The sequence below is a fragment of the Nilaparvata lugens genome, chromosome 3, assembly GCF_014356525.2.
Source record: "Nilaparvata lugens isolate BPH chromosome 3, ASM1435652v1, whole genome shotgun sequence".
NCBI classification, from domain to species: Eukaryota; Metazoa; Arthropoda; class Insecta; order Hemiptera; family Delphacidae; genus Nilaparvata; species Nilaparvata lugens.
In genome coordinates, this window is record NC_052506.1 from 76,952,853 (window position 1) to 76,972,110 (window position 19,258).

General features: G+C 37.1%; 1 protein-coding gene across 1 annotated transcript in view; it reads right to left on the minus strand.

Annotated features, from left to right (window-relative positions):
- Nucleotides 1-19,258, minus strand: part of LOC111053303 (teneurin-a) — a 419,100-nt gene that overhangs the window by 300,433 nt on the left and 99,409 nt on the right. Inside the window, exon 3 of the mRNA XM_039422899.1 lies at nt 4,666-4,726. The gene's annotated coding sequence lies outside the window, so the exon portion shown is untranslated. The remainder of the gene's footprint in view (nt 1-4,665; nt 4,727-19,258) is intronic.

The window sequence follows — 19,258 nt, forward strand, 5'->3', positions numbered from 1 at the left end:
GAAAATCTAATCATGTTGTGTATTGTCAACATGATTTTAGAGGCACGAGACTTGTATGCGGGATTGATATGTTCCTGATGTCCCCACTCCGAACAGCTCAGATATTCTGCATTCTCAATTAGCTGCTATGGAGTACGTGAGAGATGGATCCATTTCGAGGACTGATCAGTCGATCGCACAAAACTCGTTACACGCTAGAGAGACATTCACTTAGCTGTCAGCACTGCTTATAAACAGTATCAAGGCTTCTCATTAAATCAATCCTGACAGTATGAAGAGAATCTAAGTATAGAATTATCAGCCACTGGTATTGAATCGATTGCAGCACATCAGTGCCATGCATTCTCAAATGAATGCAACTTCCAGAGTGGCCTGCAGCATGCAACATGCTCTTCAGCATTCCAATAGCACCTTCTCGGTTTGCAGCTTTGGAATGCATGTGCAGCTCGTTCCAGTTGTATGGAATTGCCAATCACAATGTGACCGTCTGTCGTTCACTAGTGGCACGTACTAACCATCCCAATAATTTCGAAGCAAAATAGCCTACGAAGGCCGTATTATGTTTGAAAAGGCTGTTGAGAATCGAATCATAGTTTTTCATAAGCATGAAGCCCAACCATCTATCTTCTCTAAAAAATTATGTGATTTTGAATCACTCTTTAGCAAAAAATTCCTAGAATTATGTACTATCACAATGTCTCTGAGATAAGATAGTCTAGTTCTTCTTTTTCTCCATCAAAACCTTCTGCCTCTCAGCGTTGGGTGGTTTTGTGCCTCATTCCATCCTCTCCACATAGCTCTGTTCTCCATCATGTTTCTCATCTCCTACCATTTCTTTCCTCGCATCTTTCCCAGCCTCTCCATATACTCCCGATACTCCAGTCGTCGTCTGCCCATTGGTCGTTATCCTTCTGATTTAACTTCCAGGAACTATCTTATTTTCTAGGTTTCATCTGCTCTACCTGCATGCCCTATCCACTTTAATTGTCTTTCCTCCAGTAGCCCACTAACAGGCATCACCTCTAAGTCGTTCCTAACCATTTTATTTCTGAAAGATAAGATAGTATAGGAGCAATAACCACATACTGAGATACTGTACTATTGAACTCTCTCAAATGAGTCACTAAGGATTTATTTGAACTTCTTGCATGAATTATGCCCAGAAATAAGATTGGAAAAAAGTGGAATGGCTTCTCCCCAAATATGATAAATAGTCTTATTCTAACAAACACAAACAGTATCTCATCACAGGACCAGTTTCTTATCATGTTTCTTTTCATACCATAATGTTTTTATCTGGATGACACGTTTCTAGCCCAGTCACTATATACATTGGTGCATGCAATTTATATTGTAGAACATGATCTCATGAGCTCATGTCATTGTGCGAAATATAAATGTGAGGACAATGTAGTTGGTGATGATGGTTGAAGCCGAAAATACGAGGTTTTTGGGTCAACCTGTATCTAGCACAAGGAAATTTTGCATGAAAAAATTGGCTCTGGACTTCTCTTATGTACCCAAATAATATATTAAAAAATCAGAACTACAATATAAATTGCAAGCACACCCCCTTTTTTATGTCTATATTGACTGGACTATTCCGTTTATAGAGAATACTTTTCACTTCAACCACAATCTTAGATTTGATTGTAGTTTCCTCACCTCAGTATATCTCAAAAATTATGACTTTCAGCGATCATGATTTCGGCCTCCAAAAAGTTTCCAATTCCAACGCCATTAAGGTAGGCGCACACAGATCGTCATCGGACGGACGGCACGCATCGGACGGATCTGACGTTTAGATTTGATGCATTGTTTTCAATTGGAGTGCTCATACCAATACGATGCGGATAGGTATGCGCACTCCATAATTGACAGCATTCAAATTCCACTTACTTATATACAATTCTTGGTACTTTAGTGAACGTAATTTTTGTAAATGTCTTTGTATATGCAACAAAAGTTTTAAACTTTGAATCAATCCATTCGATTCAAGAAGATATTTTGTTATTGCTGTGACAGTCATTCCAATGCAGTGAATCAACTTTAAACATGAGAGACACGTTCACGAGTCCAACTATTTGAGGAAAATGATGAAACGGATCTTCGAAAATAGTGAAATATGCATAACCGATGAATGAAGGATAGATTGGTTTTATTCCAAATACGACAATTATTGTTTTCACGTACTCTTTGATGAAATATCATATTTTTCCAATTATAAATCACAACACTTCTCAAATTAGCTGTTTTGTGAGACATTGAAGATAGCATTAACGGAACTGCTGTACACGTTTTGATGCATACAAGAGAGCCTTTCTACGTATAGAGGGAGTGAGTGTGGCTGGTAGCGGTGGAGTTGAGATCTGAAGGCAGAAAAGAATATAATGAAGAATAATGGGGTACGGAGTCAGGCGAAGAATGAGCGTGCATGGTGGGTAGTGAGTGTATTTTTGAATACATATGTATAAATTGTGTGCCGCTATGCAAAACGAGGAAAGACCCTTGAAGGGAGCGAGGGATGGAGCCGGCCGGAAGGAAGTGTTTTGGGGAAGCGAGCGAGCGTTCCGGATCTCGAGTTCTCGAGAGATTGAGAGCGAGCAGGGTCGAGTCGGATGATTGATGGGTGCAGCAGAGAGAGACGCAATGCGAGAGAGTGAGGGGGTGGTCTGGGGAAAAGGCCTTGCGTGCTCGGCAGCGTACTACACAACAGGTAGATGATCTACATCCGCCGGGTGTAATTAGATTCTTGTTTCCACCTTCTCACTGCCAACGCCCGCTACCAACCCCCACCCAGCACACCTCGCCTCTCAACATAATCTTCTCTTCTCTTATAATTATCTCCGGTCCCAGCGCCGAATAGTGGGTCTTAAACTGCAGTCGGCAATGAAAGTAGTTTAAGCGTAATGACGACAATGGAAAAATCACCCTAGGGAAATGCACTGGAAACTCAGTGACACAGAAACTGAGAGAAAGATTTGTTTTCTGAAATCCCTCTACTTGCTTGAACTCTGTCGCAACAAGATTTAGCTTCACGAATATTCTTTATACACAACTGTTCATACAAATTAGATTCTAATTACTCAATTTCCATTGTTATATTAATCTACTTTTGTATAAATGACATCACTTCCATATTCCTTTTCCATATCACTCATGGAAAATTTCAGCACTCATATCAATCTTGATGCAACCCCAAGATAGGAAGATACTTGGAAATTTATATTTTCATTCAACAACAATGACAGAAAAACTTAATCATAAGAAAATGATTGAAACGTGAAATCAGGCTTATATCACTTACTATTCCATTCCCGAATTTTGATTGCATATTGACTGATTAGGATATAAAGTGTGTGCTAAGTCTGAATTGCCCGCTAGAGTCTTACTGATAATTGGGAATCGATTCACTCGAATAGTATTCACGTCCTTCACAAGAATGAATATTTTTGAGTTGATTGGCCTTTTTTCAAAATGATAGTTCCTTGTTGATTTTCCCTTGTTACGCCTCTTTCCACTCCAACATCTCAATGGTAGGCTCTTCAAAACCAGTACGTGATATTTGAGAAGGGAAAATAATAATGTCGTGGATAGAGAGCAACACTCATGTTATCCAATTCTGAATGGTCTCCATCGGCCGAGAATATTGCATCGGCAATACGCTCGCCGCTATTCGACATTATCAGAGAGATGCTGGAACTATCACATTGTAAGAGAGCTGTAGTTGGGAGACTGGGACTGGGCATGATGAAAAAAGCAGCCGGCCGAACTTGGAATGCTCTTTGGCAAGAAATACAAGTGTATTATCGCCCCCTCTCCGCTGATTCCTAGCAGTCCTTTAGTCTCCCTACATTTGTTCAAATATTTGTTGGGCGTGTACGGAGTTGTGTGGGTGGGAGGGGAGATCAAACAACCTTTGGCCCTAGGCCTGGTGAATTCCTCCCTCTCGGTAACTGTTCCAAGAAAACAACCACGCACACATATTGGCTCACGTTGGAAGAAGCAGGCTAGGCGGGGTATGCAGGAGACCTTGCAAAAGTACATCTAACATGGGGGAAGAAAGTAGTTTATTGTTCATTTTGCTGTTATTGCTGGCACTCGATATACATTTCTCATCCTCCTCTCTCATTCGACGCCTACGCAACTCAAACTTCGACACCTAGAGTAGTTTACTCAACTTATTTTTTCATACTCCAGATTCACGTTTTTTAGTATGTGAAATGAATTGAGTTCTACTCAACTCAGTTGATGAAGCAGCTTTGTTTAAAAAATATGCGTTACCGACTATTAAAATACATCATTTTCATTTTTTTAATAAAACCTATATAAATATAGTAGTTATTGAACAATTTATTTCTACTCTACAGAGTGAAAACTCACTGGAATCAAATTTACTTTTAAAAGCATCAATAAACTCTCTAATTCACTAACGTTAATGACAAAATATATTTTATCAACATTAGTCTTTCAATTCTTGAACTTCATAAGAACTCAATATCTCTCCAAATAATATATCCTCACGATCATCAACTGAGTACTGAGAAATATCAATAAGCCTATCTATGAATTACGTTTCAAATATTTGAATAATATTTGAAAATTTACGACTTCATATCAATACGTGCAGACATTGAAAATATGATTAATGTTTGAATAACTCACTTGGCAGGATATTAGTTGATAAAAAATTCGCTTCCAAGCTCGAATTCAGTTGAAAATGGATCTGTAAGGATAATATGATACTATTAGAATGTTTCGACATAAAATCTTATTACTGTCATATCGGCCAGTAGACGCAGTTCATGTTCCAATGAAATATTGCAAGTGATATTTGAATAAGGCTATCCACACTAGATATTCACCCATATTTTTTCAGATAGTGATCTGAATTTTTTATATGATACCTTATAAATGTTCTGCGTATACTGCGAAGTTCTGCCTCCAATTTAAGATTTTTTGAACGAACTATCCGTCACCTGAGATCTGTCTAGACTCTTGTCGCATTCAGCTGGGATGAGCAACAGTAAACATTTTCCAACTGCCAACGAGAGTTTACGTTTTGAAATTTACGTTGACAGTCTTGACGGTAAATAAAGACATTTTCGTATTGGCAGCGAGGAAGGGAAAGTTAGTTTGTCAAACAGGGGTGGTTGAGGATGAGAAGACGTAAAGAAGAAAGCAGAGAAGCAGGAGGTGGAGGAGGGACTGTTGGTGATGAAGAGGGCAGCGTGTTGATCTTTTCAGAGGGGATGAAAAGCTTGTGAAAGAAGGAAGATGTATGAGAAAGGTCGGGATTGAGGGCGAGGAGAAATGAGAAATAGAGGGTTCTGCGAGAGGTGGAGAGCCGTTCTGCTCTGCAGTCGCTTCCCCCAATGAAACCCCCCCTGCCTCTGCTCCTGGTAAGGAGCAAACATTTGCAGACAACATCGTAAACTATTTGATCTGCTCTGGCGTTTAAATACAAAGTGTATATAGGAAGCGACGTCCTGATGCAGTCACCCACCATCGCGGCGCAAGGGTCAAGACGTCGGTCAGCGTGCAAGCAACAAGTCTCGTCATCCATAGGCTACGCCGCCCCGACATTCAATTACTACCACAGTCAGCATAAGATGGATAAACACGTCGATATCATGGCATAACTTATAAGGGATAGCTTGTTTGCTCTGTATTCATGCTATTGAGGATTTGTAGGAAATACTCCTCTTAATATATAGGCTACTCCTTTTATTTTATGTTCACAGAAAATCACAAACGCAATTATGGCAACTCAAAGCCTATGATACTATTTCTCGAGCAGCAGTTATATTTGGCAATTTTCATCATTGAAAATAAGTTGATCTATTTTTGAGTGGGAAAGTTCCAGTGAGGTACGGGTGTTTGTGAATCACGTGCTCTGTTCAAGATAGAATATAAATTAAAAGAGAAATTACCAAAAATGTTCAATTCCTTTTCCTTCTCTTGATGTTGGCTTGCTACCTACTGTCTTTCTTTTCAATGAGTCTATTTTCTCAACTTGTGTTATTTTCTATTTATTATGTTTGTTCCAAACCATTTTATTGATACTTTTCTTATTATTTTCTTCCTTATTAATTCAGTTTATGTTTGTGTAAACAATTGATTTTCAATGAGGCTTGTTTTGGCATAAAGCTGTAAGCCTCTGTTGTATTTTTCCTATTTCGATGTAAATAAGAATAAAATGGAATGCAAATTGCAAAACACGAACCACCCAAGTCCACATCGAACATAATAACCAATTTCGTTCTATATTGCTTAATAAATACAAATTGTCACAATGGACATCAAGCATTTAATAGAATACGAGATGGAATCAATCCTCGATATTCAATCAATAATTCGATAGGATGCCAAACTGATTGTTTTACGCATGGGTAGAGCCCCCGACATCCAATATGAGTATCGTGCTTCACATTGGAATTCAAGTTATTTCATATCTAGACAAATGATTGCCTACTACTGTTGATGTTATCTTTGGGTTCCCTGTTTATGATGCGTTATTACACACATCGTAATGATGAGAAGCGAGGGCTGCAGGCTTGAAATATCGATAGAGAGCTAAGGAATGCATGGGGTGGATACATGCAATTCAATGGGGTGAATAAATTAGGAATGTTTTGATACCAAATGGGAGAATACACAGACAGATAATGCTTGGTGAGGAAAAGAGAGTAACAGATACTGAGACTATCAGTTAGACTAGACGGAAAGGGAAAGGATAAAAATCGAGATTAACAATAATTTATGACACTCTGTCCTTGACAGTGGTAAATGATGTCTGTGGAAAAAACAATCGAAGAACGAGGCGTAGTTTTTGGCTCCTGCCTGCAGTGCATTCATCTTGTGCTCGCTTCTTCCGTAACGAGCAGTCGTTTCATTGGATCCGGAATCGATTCCGCACTATTAGAGCCAGCTGAATGCTGCCTGGTGGGTGTTTGGGGGGTGGTGGCGGTGCATTGCGAATTATTGTGCACCCTCTCCCCTGTTCCCCCAAGCAACGACGCAACAGTGACGTTGTGGCACATCATAATCGGAAAGTAGGAGCAGAGTAGGCAGGCAGGCAAGTAGCACACATTCAGATGAGACTGTGACCAACTCACACAATGCACGAGTTTCGCCAATAAGCAATCAATCAAGCGTCATCGTCGTAGTCATCATTGGGGTTGGGGCCTGCCAACGGGGCCTGCCTCCCTGTATAGCAATCGGCAGCGCAACGCATGGACAAACCTCGACTAGTATCGATCATCGTTATTCAGATTCGAATTGGAAATGGATCGTTAGTGACCGTCTCCTTCCCTGCTGGCCTCCACCAGCCACCAGCAACCAGCCACCCGAGCTGATTGCCAGCCTCGATAATGTCAGCACTCCAAAACATGACACTTATCTCAACATCAGAATCACCCAAATCACCGTTCACTCGATTTTAATTTCGATTTAGACCAATATACTGTATGATATTCATGACAAATATCTGCACTGATTACCACTCATCAACAATTCACCCTTAAACCGATAGGGAAATTTTCATTGATCAATAATTGACAGCAATAACAAAACTCTCCTCAACAGGTGATGGGGAATGATGACATTCATCGTAGTTATACTATGCTGAACTCAAAAATATCACAGAGTTGAACCATTTCAAAATATTTTCCATATATATATGGACCTATTTATACAGTTTACTAACTTCAGTGATCGTTATTCTAGAATGACCTCGTTCAAGAAACAATTGCTTTGTTGTCTCCATATTGAGAAAAATGATCAATGACAAGACTCTGAAGAGCACAACAATTAATGAATTCTAATTGTGATTCCACTCGCTAATGAACGCTATATCATTTCAATTTTTCGGAGGGAATATGCGACTATTAAGATATAGCAGAGATACAGCAGTCTTTTAAGCAAAAGTGTAGAGCTCAAATTCAAAATTCAAAATTATAAGCTGGAAGCGGAATCAATATGTACAATGTACAAGAGCATGACGGCATGGTCTAGTTTTGTTTAATAAAATTGTTTTTGTGGGATTTTAAATCCACACATATCAACAGGAGTATATCAACGCCTAAATCGATGAAACAGATTCTAAAAACAGGTATTGTGGTTGAAATAAAAGTTATTCAAGTTCAGAATAATAGCCTGAATAGTAGAGGATTCCAGGATGTTATTCAGATCTGGACATGTCCACTGTTCCAATTCAATTCTTATCAGTACAGTTCTCAAATACTAATCAGTCCATCTCATGAAAAGAATTCTCCCGTGATAAAAAATAGGGTTGTCTATGATAATAGTTCAGATGAAGTATTTTGTACACGAATACAGAACACTAGAGTAGTAGGGTCTGAATACTGTAGTGAGTAGAGTTGAGATGTTCCGACTGTTGGTTGTTGGTGGAAGAGGTAGTAAATAAACTAGAATCACGTAACTGTAAGGCTCGTCATTTGTTTGGTGAGGGTTAAAGAGTTGGCGAGTGAGGTGAATCCCTTGACTCACTTGTCAACACTTGCGAATTTCTCGCTGTACTACAACGTATGGGCACGGGGCAATGGTGGACAGGGGAAGGAGACTACCAACAAGAGACGCAGCAGCAACAACAGCAGCGGCGGGCGGCAGCAGCTTTATGCCTGGTTGGCTGGAGGCCAAAGGAGTACTGGCCCCCGGCCAGCCACCCCATAATTCTTACCTTTTAATATCATGCCTGGCGGCATACAGCCCCATCCCACTGATTTACAACTCGCTTTCTGTGTTATCACAGCAAATTTACATAGTTTAATAGCCGCACTATCAGACATCATATCTATGCGTACTTTTCCAACTAATCCACTGCATAACTCATTCCTACAGAATAGAATGCCTCTTTTCTCAGCCCATTATAATAGTATGCACCCTGCAGTGCTGGTCTACATTCCATTTATCTAATAATTTGCGTGTTAACACTTTCTTGAGAATAAACTCTTTGTGAATGATTTGTGAAGCTCACAAATGGAGTGTGATTGCTCACAAATCGGATTTGATTCGATTTTACTCAAGTGGATTGAAGTAGTGCTTTAATCAAACCTAAGAATACCGGAGCGCAGCTCCTGTGCTTCAGATAGCGGCGTTTGAGGTTGGCTCTCACTTATTTCATTTTAAATCGTATATCATTTCTTAATAATATCTAGCCTGAAGACTGAAGAGCTATTTCAAATATACTTCTTGAAGAATGAAATACAGAGTTTCTCATTAGAATGTCTCACTGTTATATAATTGAGCTAATATGTGCACTTATTGACTGCACCAGGAGCTTGATTTTACTTATCTCTGCTCGCCTCAACGCTCTCTGCTCTCCCAGCTGGATCGCCTCAACGTTGTCTTGTTGGTGGAGTCACCTCTCATGTTTCTCTGCATGCCTTTAGATTTCAATGGATATCAGGTCAACGTACATGACTATCCACAATGTTTCTCAGCAACTTGTTTTGGAATCGCTGTATAACATTGATGTTCTGTCTTTGGTACACCCCGAAAGTTGTATAATTTTACCATACGTCAATACTGGCTTTTAATTTTTGTTTGTGAAGGAGCGCTGGAATTTCTCTCGATCAACCAATAAAATTTATCATATTTGATTCCAAACTATTCTCTTTTCTTCTTGGCGTGAGCCTTCCAGCGAGGCTTTGTCTAAGGTCTTAAACATGGTTAATATGATTGTTCAAACAAAATTATATTCTCAATAGAAAGAGTCATTTAATCTGCAGAGAAAATTCTCCACACAATCTTCAACTTTATCAAGGAATTATACATGTAGGGGATAGGAAATATAAGATTAACGCATCATTTACCGAAATGTTTATGGGCCTATTTTGATTCTTATCAATCAGGCACGATTGATGAATGAAAGGTTGCCAGTTCGAAACCATATTCATTATTTTATGGCGAAAATTTTCAACTCTGATAACTGACGTAATTTTCACGAAATAATAAATAATAATTTTATCATGTTTCCTGGATAAATCCTGGAGATTGCATTCTAGAATTTAAAGTTTTTCTCGGTGCAAAGCACGGGTTACCTGCTGGTCATGTATAAGTACAACTTCAATAGTGTTCGGATGACTGACTGATGACTCAGAACTACTGAAACCTCAAAGAAATATTGTTTAATGATCGTCATTGAATCTAATCTATAATGAATCTCAGAATCTTCTTCATTTATAGAATCTGTATCAAGTGATTCTATGATATTATCATAATCCACTCAGTTGAAGTTTTGGGATGATTCATGGATCTTTGATAATCACGAAGGGTTTTAACATTGTTTCAAGCTACGTCCGTCCAGTGTGGTTGGCAGCTGAGTTGAAGAAAAGTCAGTAGACTGCATTCAGAGCGTTTATCAGAAAGTCGGTCTGTGAAGAGAGTCACCCTTTTGTTCGAGGCCTATATTAATGATACCAACCTTCATCAGTCCATTTGCAAACTCAACATCAGGTACAACAATGAGCTGAATGTGGATCTCCATCGAGTTGAATTCCTGACTACGCGTGCACGATATTCCAAAGCGAGTCAATAGCATCGTCCAAAGAAGCATTCTGCATCCGTTGTTATAATTTAAATCATTATTCACTTTCTCAACCATAATATTAATAATAGTATACTCTTTGGAAACCTGTACTTTCTTATGTTCTCTCAAATGCTATATTCCAAAAATAGATAATTGTATGTCTTACAATTCCTCTACATGAACCTTTCTTATTAACCACTACATGAGTAAATTCCCCTTTCAAAATTTTTCAATTTCCGATTCAATGAGGTATACTGTTTACAGTATATCCCATAGTTTTCCTCTATCAAGTGAGTCAAATACTTTCTGAAAACCCATAAATTGGCTTAATGACTGAATTGGATTGGATTAAAACTGGTTTAACTTAAGTTGGTTTAAGCTTAAATTGGTTCAATGCTGAATGAGGTTCTCTCCACTTTTCAGCATCTTGCTTTAGGGCTAAGCCACATGAACGTTTTTCCACTGCTGACGGACGAGTCGGCAGGGCAGGAAGCTCTTCGATTGGCTTATTTTCAGCTGATTGGGTGAGCGTTTGGAAATCAGCTGATAATCAGCCAATCAGAGAGCTTACTGCCCTGCCGACTCGTCGATCGCCGCCAGTGCAAAACGCCTGAAAAAACTCTTAATGTGGATTGGCCCTTATTCTGAACACATATTAATGCATGACCGTCCTTTCACAGGGCAGTATTGCTCTTTAAGAAGAACTTAATGAACAAACACCGTAATGGGCTGTATATTCCGTTTAATCATCATGTTATAAATCTTCTAGGGCTCCAAATCAACAATCAGCAATTTCGTGGCAATTCTCCACGCTTTATGTATAATCAATTCAGTTTGTTTATGAAACATATTGATTGAAAGGAGGGAAAATCTGTAGAACAACTGTAGAACTCTGTATTTTTGCAGCTTTAAGTGATCAGGCCTTGTAGTTTCACAATTTCTGGTCATATTCAGCATATCTCCCAATTTGTGCAATCTTGTTGGGTCCATTGCATAATCTATAAATCTATGAAAATCATGATCAATTTAATATACAAATTGAAGAATGAAAATTCAACTAATATCGCTTTAAAATTCACTATAATGGTAACATGTCAATATTAGATGTTAGTAACTTCGATTGAGTAGAATTACAACAAAAGAGTTCTAATGAACTATTAGTGAATGTTATTAACCAATATCAATATCATTTTAATCAAGTTATTTAATTCTTACTTTTTTCAACAGCAGAGTTGAATTATGCAAATCATAGAATAGAAGGAGATCAATCTCAAAATCTTTTATTTGAAATATCAAGATGGCAGATCCCAAGGCTTATAAACTGTATACTAAACTATGATAGTGCAGTTTAATATATTCCTTTTTCCTGGGCAACATTCATTTCACATTGTTAGAACTCAATGGCCTAAACGGAACCGAGACAGGGAATTCGTGTGCCGCCCTTGAGAGACAATCATTATGCCCTTTGATCCTCCCTTTATTATTTCTAATGAAGACGGCACAAGCAGGAAAAACCTATTGAAGCTTATTGGGTGAGTGGGAAGGCGTGTTGACAGCTAAAAGCAGGAATGCGAAACAATAGTATGGCTGGGATGTGGTATAAGTAAGAGGGAAACTGTGAGGAAGTGAGAGGGTGTTGTTTGGTGGAAGCCAGAAGGTGCAGTGGAGTCGGCTGATATTGAACGATTAGACGCCCAAAGAGAGCTCATTCTGGCAAGCGAATGAGGAAAGGAAATTCAGTCTACGCCGATGTTGACTCGCAAAATATTTACCCGTTCCACTTTTATTACACTTTCTGAACCGGCAAATGCACTCCTCTTTTCTTTTTCAGACCCTCAACTAATAAATTCTCCTTTTCCTGCTCTCTCATTTGTGTCGACTATTCCAGACGCATTCCTTCACTTGCAATTCTGCTAATTCACATTCGCACTCCCTCTAGTCTCCAGCAAATGTCGCCACCGATATTAGAGTTCACTTGCAAACTCACCACATTACAGTTCCAACTAGACCGAAATCAACCAGAGACTCACCATATTATCTGCATTCTTGTGAATGGAAAACAGTTTCAATGAAGAGCGAATTTATATCCAGTTTCTATACGTTAGAATTATACAATGCATATTATTGATATCATTCTTCATTCCAAAAATTCATTGTTTTGCTCGGAAAAATTCTGAATTGAGATGATAATAATATTTTATGAGAAATGGTCATCCTGATGAGTTGTAATTATTTGAAGAGAGAAAATGGATGGGATACAGCGAAATATTGGTTTTATTTTGAATTTGATGAATTCCTCACATCCGTGTCATCGGTGACCTGCGATTTCCGGAGGAAATTGCGAAACCACAAAATCGATTTTAATAAAGCATATTCTCTCCATGTTGTATAGTCTTGAATTTTGCTTTTATTAATTGTCATAAACCATGGGTTTTGACAGCTCCTCAAGCACATCAAAATTTAAATTTATTTCCCTTTTTGATTTTCAATTATAAAATCAGGATCACTAGAATTGCGCTGACTGAATGAAAAATCGCAGAGCTTCAGAGTGGTGGAACTTTCCAGTCTCCCCACCAGCCGGCATTTTCATATTAGATTTTCCCACTTTTTCGAGTTAGTCTCTTTTGGGCCGCTCCTCCGAACACCCAAAGACTCTGACTGGCCAGGACCTGGACCTTCCTCTAGACCTCACCTTCCAGCCAAAGCTGACGAGATGGTCATCATAAAGGGGATTGTTATCGTACTCAATTATTCATCATTTTATTAGTTAAAATGTCTTTCTTTTTTATAGGAATTTGAAAATAATGAATAAAAATGTAGAGAATTCTAACCAAGAGGAAAATCCTCAAAATATTAAATACCTAGATAGTTTTGAAAAATTAATCAAATTGGAATAAATAGAAACTCCTTCTTATATAAAATAACTACCAGGTAACCCGTGCTTCGCAAGGGTCTATTTTAAAACTTGACAAACTGGAAATTTGACGAAATATAATCTAGAAGAATTGAAAATAGGCATATTAGAATCCTCGGTTGATTAAGAATTTATATGCAGCATTTGTTGCTTTTTATGCTTCCAGTCATAAAAATATGTCTCATGAGACTTCACTATTTTTGAAATTGGAGCTACTTGTAGTATGAATAACGTTTCACTATCACTCTTGAAATTGTTACAATGAAGAAAACAAGTTTAATAGATCTCTAAAATAATTATTTATTGGTAATGTTTCTTACCTTTTGAATATAATATATTGGGTTATCTTCGCGGAGTAAACATTTTACTAGTTTGAGAAAATGTCATTTCGATCATGATAACCCATCATATTATTACAGAAACAGATTGAGAAGGCAGTTCAACTAAACATCGATCAAAGAAATAATATATTATTAAATTTTTCATTTTTATACTTTCGTTTCTAGGCCAAATAAGCCCGAATATTTATTTATTTAAACTACAAAGAAAAATATACTTGTTAAAAATATATGAACAAATTAGCTTAGCCATATATAACGTTTGAGGGTCGATATTCTAGCGTATAAAAAACAATATAAACAAAAAAATAGAAAGAAATATTTATTTATTATGATATTCGTTATTGTTATAAACATATATATCCTTGTCTACTGTATCTTATACTAGCATGTCTATGTTCTATAATCATTAGCTGTTCATTGAAGCCAATTTAAAAGCATATCATCATAGACGAATTCTATTATTTATGTATTATTATAATTATAAAAAACTATATGATAATTTGGAACAACTTCAAATCAGGAATTTCACCATATTTTAAAGCTTTAAAGTTGGACACAGTGACACCACCCATTCGGCGTATTGGTTACGTCACAGAATCGGACCAATCCCGAATTAATATGTAAATTTGGCAAGATAAAATTTGGAGGAGAAATTGAAGTGAAAATTAGAAGAGGAAGACTCGAGGCCATTTTGCAAGGATCATCGGTAGGATGCAGACCTAGTCCACGTACCTAATTGTTTAAAAGCTTTAATTTCTGTTTCATGTAACTTAATCTTCGTTTTTCTGTTTTTTAAAAAGTTGTTCCAAAGTTCCTATAATAATTGTGATATTAAGATTTTAAATTTCATTCAAATAAACCCTGAAATTATATCAGTGAAGTCTGTTCAACATTTTTCGCCACGTGGAAGGACCCAGCCGGAACGATATATTCTACGGCCGAATATATTTCGAAAAACCAAAAAACGGAAACAAAAGTCTGCGTAAGTTGTTCGAATATATAAAAGGGGATCCCCATAAATCTGCGAAAATTGTACAGCGCATAAATTCGTTCAGTTAGAAAAGTCATGACTATAGTTTTAAGGGTACAAAACTTATCATAATTAATTTTTATAATATTAAATACATTTAACTATCCACGCTGTACTTAGCTAAAAGGTCTATTTTCCTTAGGCGAAACCACACCCTGAGAATAATTTCAATTATTAATTTATTCTATTTTCTGAATCACTATTTCATATTAACTTGTTTTTTCTTGTTGAACTAGTTCAGTTTATGACCCTTTCCAAGGGCTATTATCCATTTCATTTTGTTTAATTGAAGAATACCGAACTTTCTATATAATATTTATAAATTAAAGATTCAAATCTGCTATCAACCAATATTTATTTTGTATCTATTGAAAATTATTATTCACATAATCTGTTCATTAATTTATTCCATATTTGCTGTAACAGTTTATCTCTCAGAATATATCCATATTACCGTTTTGTTAAACTGGGTTTACTTCATTTTACCTCCAAATTCGTTCTTTCTCGGCCGACACACATTGGTCATTCAGGACACGTCCTGTTTTGCAATAGCCAGACAGTAGCGAGTATAGTATCTATCATTAGACTATTATCTATTCTGGTGGTAAGTGGTGGTCGTTTTTCTTATCAAGTAATAAATTCTGTCATTGGGAGTATCCCACAGAATCAAATAGTAAATCGACTCCCACCGGCCTGCTACACCGAGGTGAAGTGAATCCCGCATCATCAGCCGATCAACGTTGAAAAGAGAGGTAATAGATCGTATAGACAACGTTAGAATTAAACTCGGTACTCGAAATATTTACTATTTTGGTCCAGCACTTCGCTACATAACCTATAGTATTTATCAGAGACCTGGTTCGCATGGATTTGCCATTCTATCTGTTGTTTCATGCGGTCTAATATCTTTCCAAATTACGGCACAAGTATTGGATTCTGGATATATTGGTCATCATTTGGAGAAAAGGTTCACTCCAAAGTTACTATCTCTGTCTGATCATAGTGACAACAGGATTTATTTTCAGCAGATTCAAGTTGAACTGTATTTTATTATTAAAGTGAATTTAATTCCACCTCACTATATTATAGCCACCTACCATATTAAGTTAGAGTCTCAGGTCCCTTACTTCGGCTACCTTTGTAGACCGTTCGCGGAGTAAACATTTTACTAGTTTGAGAAAATATCATTTTGATCATGATAACCCATCATATTATTACAGAAACAGATTGAAGTTGAGCAACTATATAATTATGATTCACGATCATAGTAGTTTAGTTGAGTGGTAATATTGCCGTATAGTAGTATAAAAGTGGAGTGGTTTGTTCTCTGGCTTTGTAAACCAGAGGTCAGACATCGGGCGAAGAGATATGATAGTTTTCTTGGACAACCTCCGATGGACATGTTGAATACGTCGGCCCCGCCTGCCTAAAAGCACTCGTTGAGTCATGTCAGACGCCATAAAATTGATCAGTTGTGACCTGAAAACAATGGTTGCGATCAAAGCCACTAATCAATTTCATCGTGTTTTTTTTACGTTCAGTAAAAAATCTGATCACAGAATTAATACCAGACCCAGCCAGCCAGGTGACTCGACATTTATTTATTCATTCTATATTAGTTCAGATTTATCATACGAGTAATATCACTATCACTTATAGACGCAAGTAGAGATTATTCATAATCGAAGTAGTTTGGTATGATTATACAGAATGGGCTGGTAATATGAATTCTGAGTGGAAAGAATGGCACCAGCGATTCAGGATGAGCATGGAATGTGAATTAGTTTAGTGAAGCGCAAAAGTTGAAATAATGATGATGATGGTAAGAGCTTAGTGGTGTTGGAGCCATATAATGCGAAGGAGAGCCCAGCTGAAAAGCTACAAGAAAGGATGTCACGACGCTAGATTACTTTCAATGAGCCCTTCGTCAGCACTTGTCGGCATCACACATTACACCTATGACCTACATCCAACTCTCTCCACTACAAGCATTCTCCCTCCTCTTGTGTTTACAGGAAGTGTAATTCACACGATATTCATAGAAGAGATTATGACCAGATCTGAATATAAAGAGCATTAAACTCTTTCCACTACAAGGATACTCTCACCTTGTGTTTACAGGAAGTGTAATTCAATTCATACAATATTCGTAAAAGAGATTATTACCAGATCTGAATAGAAAGTTTGTGGAAAATATACCATACTGTGACCAATCAAAAACCAACTTTTCGACCGAATTTGACTTATGATGCATGATTTTGGACCGCCTTGACGAGCCGAGAAGAATGAAATGTAGTACGATGAAATCTGAGCATTGTGTCAGAAGTTATAAGTGTTTGAAATTTTGATCCTTGAGGTATCATTAAGCGCGCCTCTCCACTAGGAAATACTGAAATGAAGTGCATCTAACAGGTGATTCTCATAGAACATAATCTTATGAACTTATGTCATTGTGCGAAATATCAATGTTAAGACTATGTAGTTGGTGATGATGGTTGAAGATGAAAAATTAGGTGTTTTTCACAATACAAGGAGCATTGTTGTCAGGTGTCCCGGAAATTTATATGAGGTAGAGCGCTCTACCTGATCTGAGAATGTAGAGCACAAAAATACGCCCAGAGGGATTTTTTATTTATTATACATCTAAATGGTAAAAATCGGAAGATATTGTTGATCAAAAACTAAAACTCATCAAAATTGATTTTTTTCTTCAAATTTCACTCATTTTTGAAAAATCATAACTCAGTACTCATTGGAGATAGAGAGTTCCGAATGATCTCATTTTATTCATAATTCCATATTCTAGAAAAAAGGCTAGAGCAAATTTTCTGTACGATTACGAGATTTGGCAGAAATAGCTGAAAACTGGAAAATGAGTCGAAAATAGGAGGTTTTTGGGCCACCCTGTATCTAGCACAAGGAAATTTTGCATGAAGAAATTGGTTCTGGACTTCTCTTATGTACCCAAATAATATATTGAAAAATCATAACTACAATATAAATTGCATGCACACCCCCTTTTTTATGTCTTTATTGACTGGACTATATCTATGCTATCTTATATTCATAATACTGCTCGGTCCTAGATGCTGGTTGGTTCAGGCGAGCTCTCTATTATTCTATTGTACTCTGAAGTGATAATGGAATATAACTTGATTTCAATACTTATAGTTAATCACATTAAATAATCTCTTCTTATAACATTTTCCAGGTTAATAATGTCCTGCCTTCCAAAACAACTATGGATGCGATTTTGATAAAGGATGCTTTCTCCACTTGTGTTTACAGGAAGTGTAATTCACACAATATTTCTAGAAGATATAATGACCAGAGTTGAATAGAAAGATAATCTTGTAGAAATCTCATACTATACTACAAACAATGTAGTCAATGATAATGAAGGTCAATAATGTCCTGCGTTCCAAAGAACTATGGGTGAGGTTGTGATATGAAAAGTATTTTGACAGATCTTCAACAATATAAAATATCTGATGTGGTGCACAAACACAACTTTCCTTGCCGTTATGAAATTTGATCACCTGACGCTAGTGTTCACGCGCATCTCAAGTCTACTATTCAAAGATCTGAGCCAGCTGGTGACAGGACAATAACGCTGGAGACACACGAGGTCTGCTATCTCTTCATAGTGGATGATTTAATAGAATCAACAGTTGCCAGTTTGCAATTGAATAATCACATGATACTGAACATTAATCATAGAGATTTTTATGCTCAATCTTTTCCTTGAATTTTTTCTCTTTCTCTTTCTTGAATTTTTCTGTTTAAATTGTTTCTGAAGTCTGATAATTGGTAATCTAAAATCAAACTTTGCATGGATGGGGCGGAGCTCCTGAAATTTTTACAGTTATGAGACTTGTGGCAGTTGATAGAGCTTATTAAAGAATACATAAGGTATAAATTTGATCAGAATCGTTGGATCCGTTTTCGAGAAAATCGCAAAAAACCCTGTCTTTGACAACATTTTCGCCATTTTAGCCGCCATCTTGAATTACATCCGATCGAAATTGTTTGTGTCTGATCCTTATATTGTAAGGACCTTAAGTTCCAAATTTCAAGTCATTCCGTTGATTCGGAGATGAGATATCGTGTACACAGACTATGGCATCGTGTCTTGGCACCATAAAATAATTGTGAAGTAAATAACTGAGCTTTAGCAGAATTGTGAAATTGAAAGTATAGATAGCCTAGTCAATGTACCACTCAAATAAAATCGAATATTATTTATGATAAAGAGTAGTCATATTATCTATAAAGCGATAAGAGAACCATGAAAATTGTAATTAAGCAATAATGAGAATTCTTTGGCAGAAATAAAATTATAAAGCAGCTTGTTTATTATTGGCAGATTATAAAAAAAAGATTGCTTGTACAAATTGAGGTTAGAATCCTTTATTTTGATT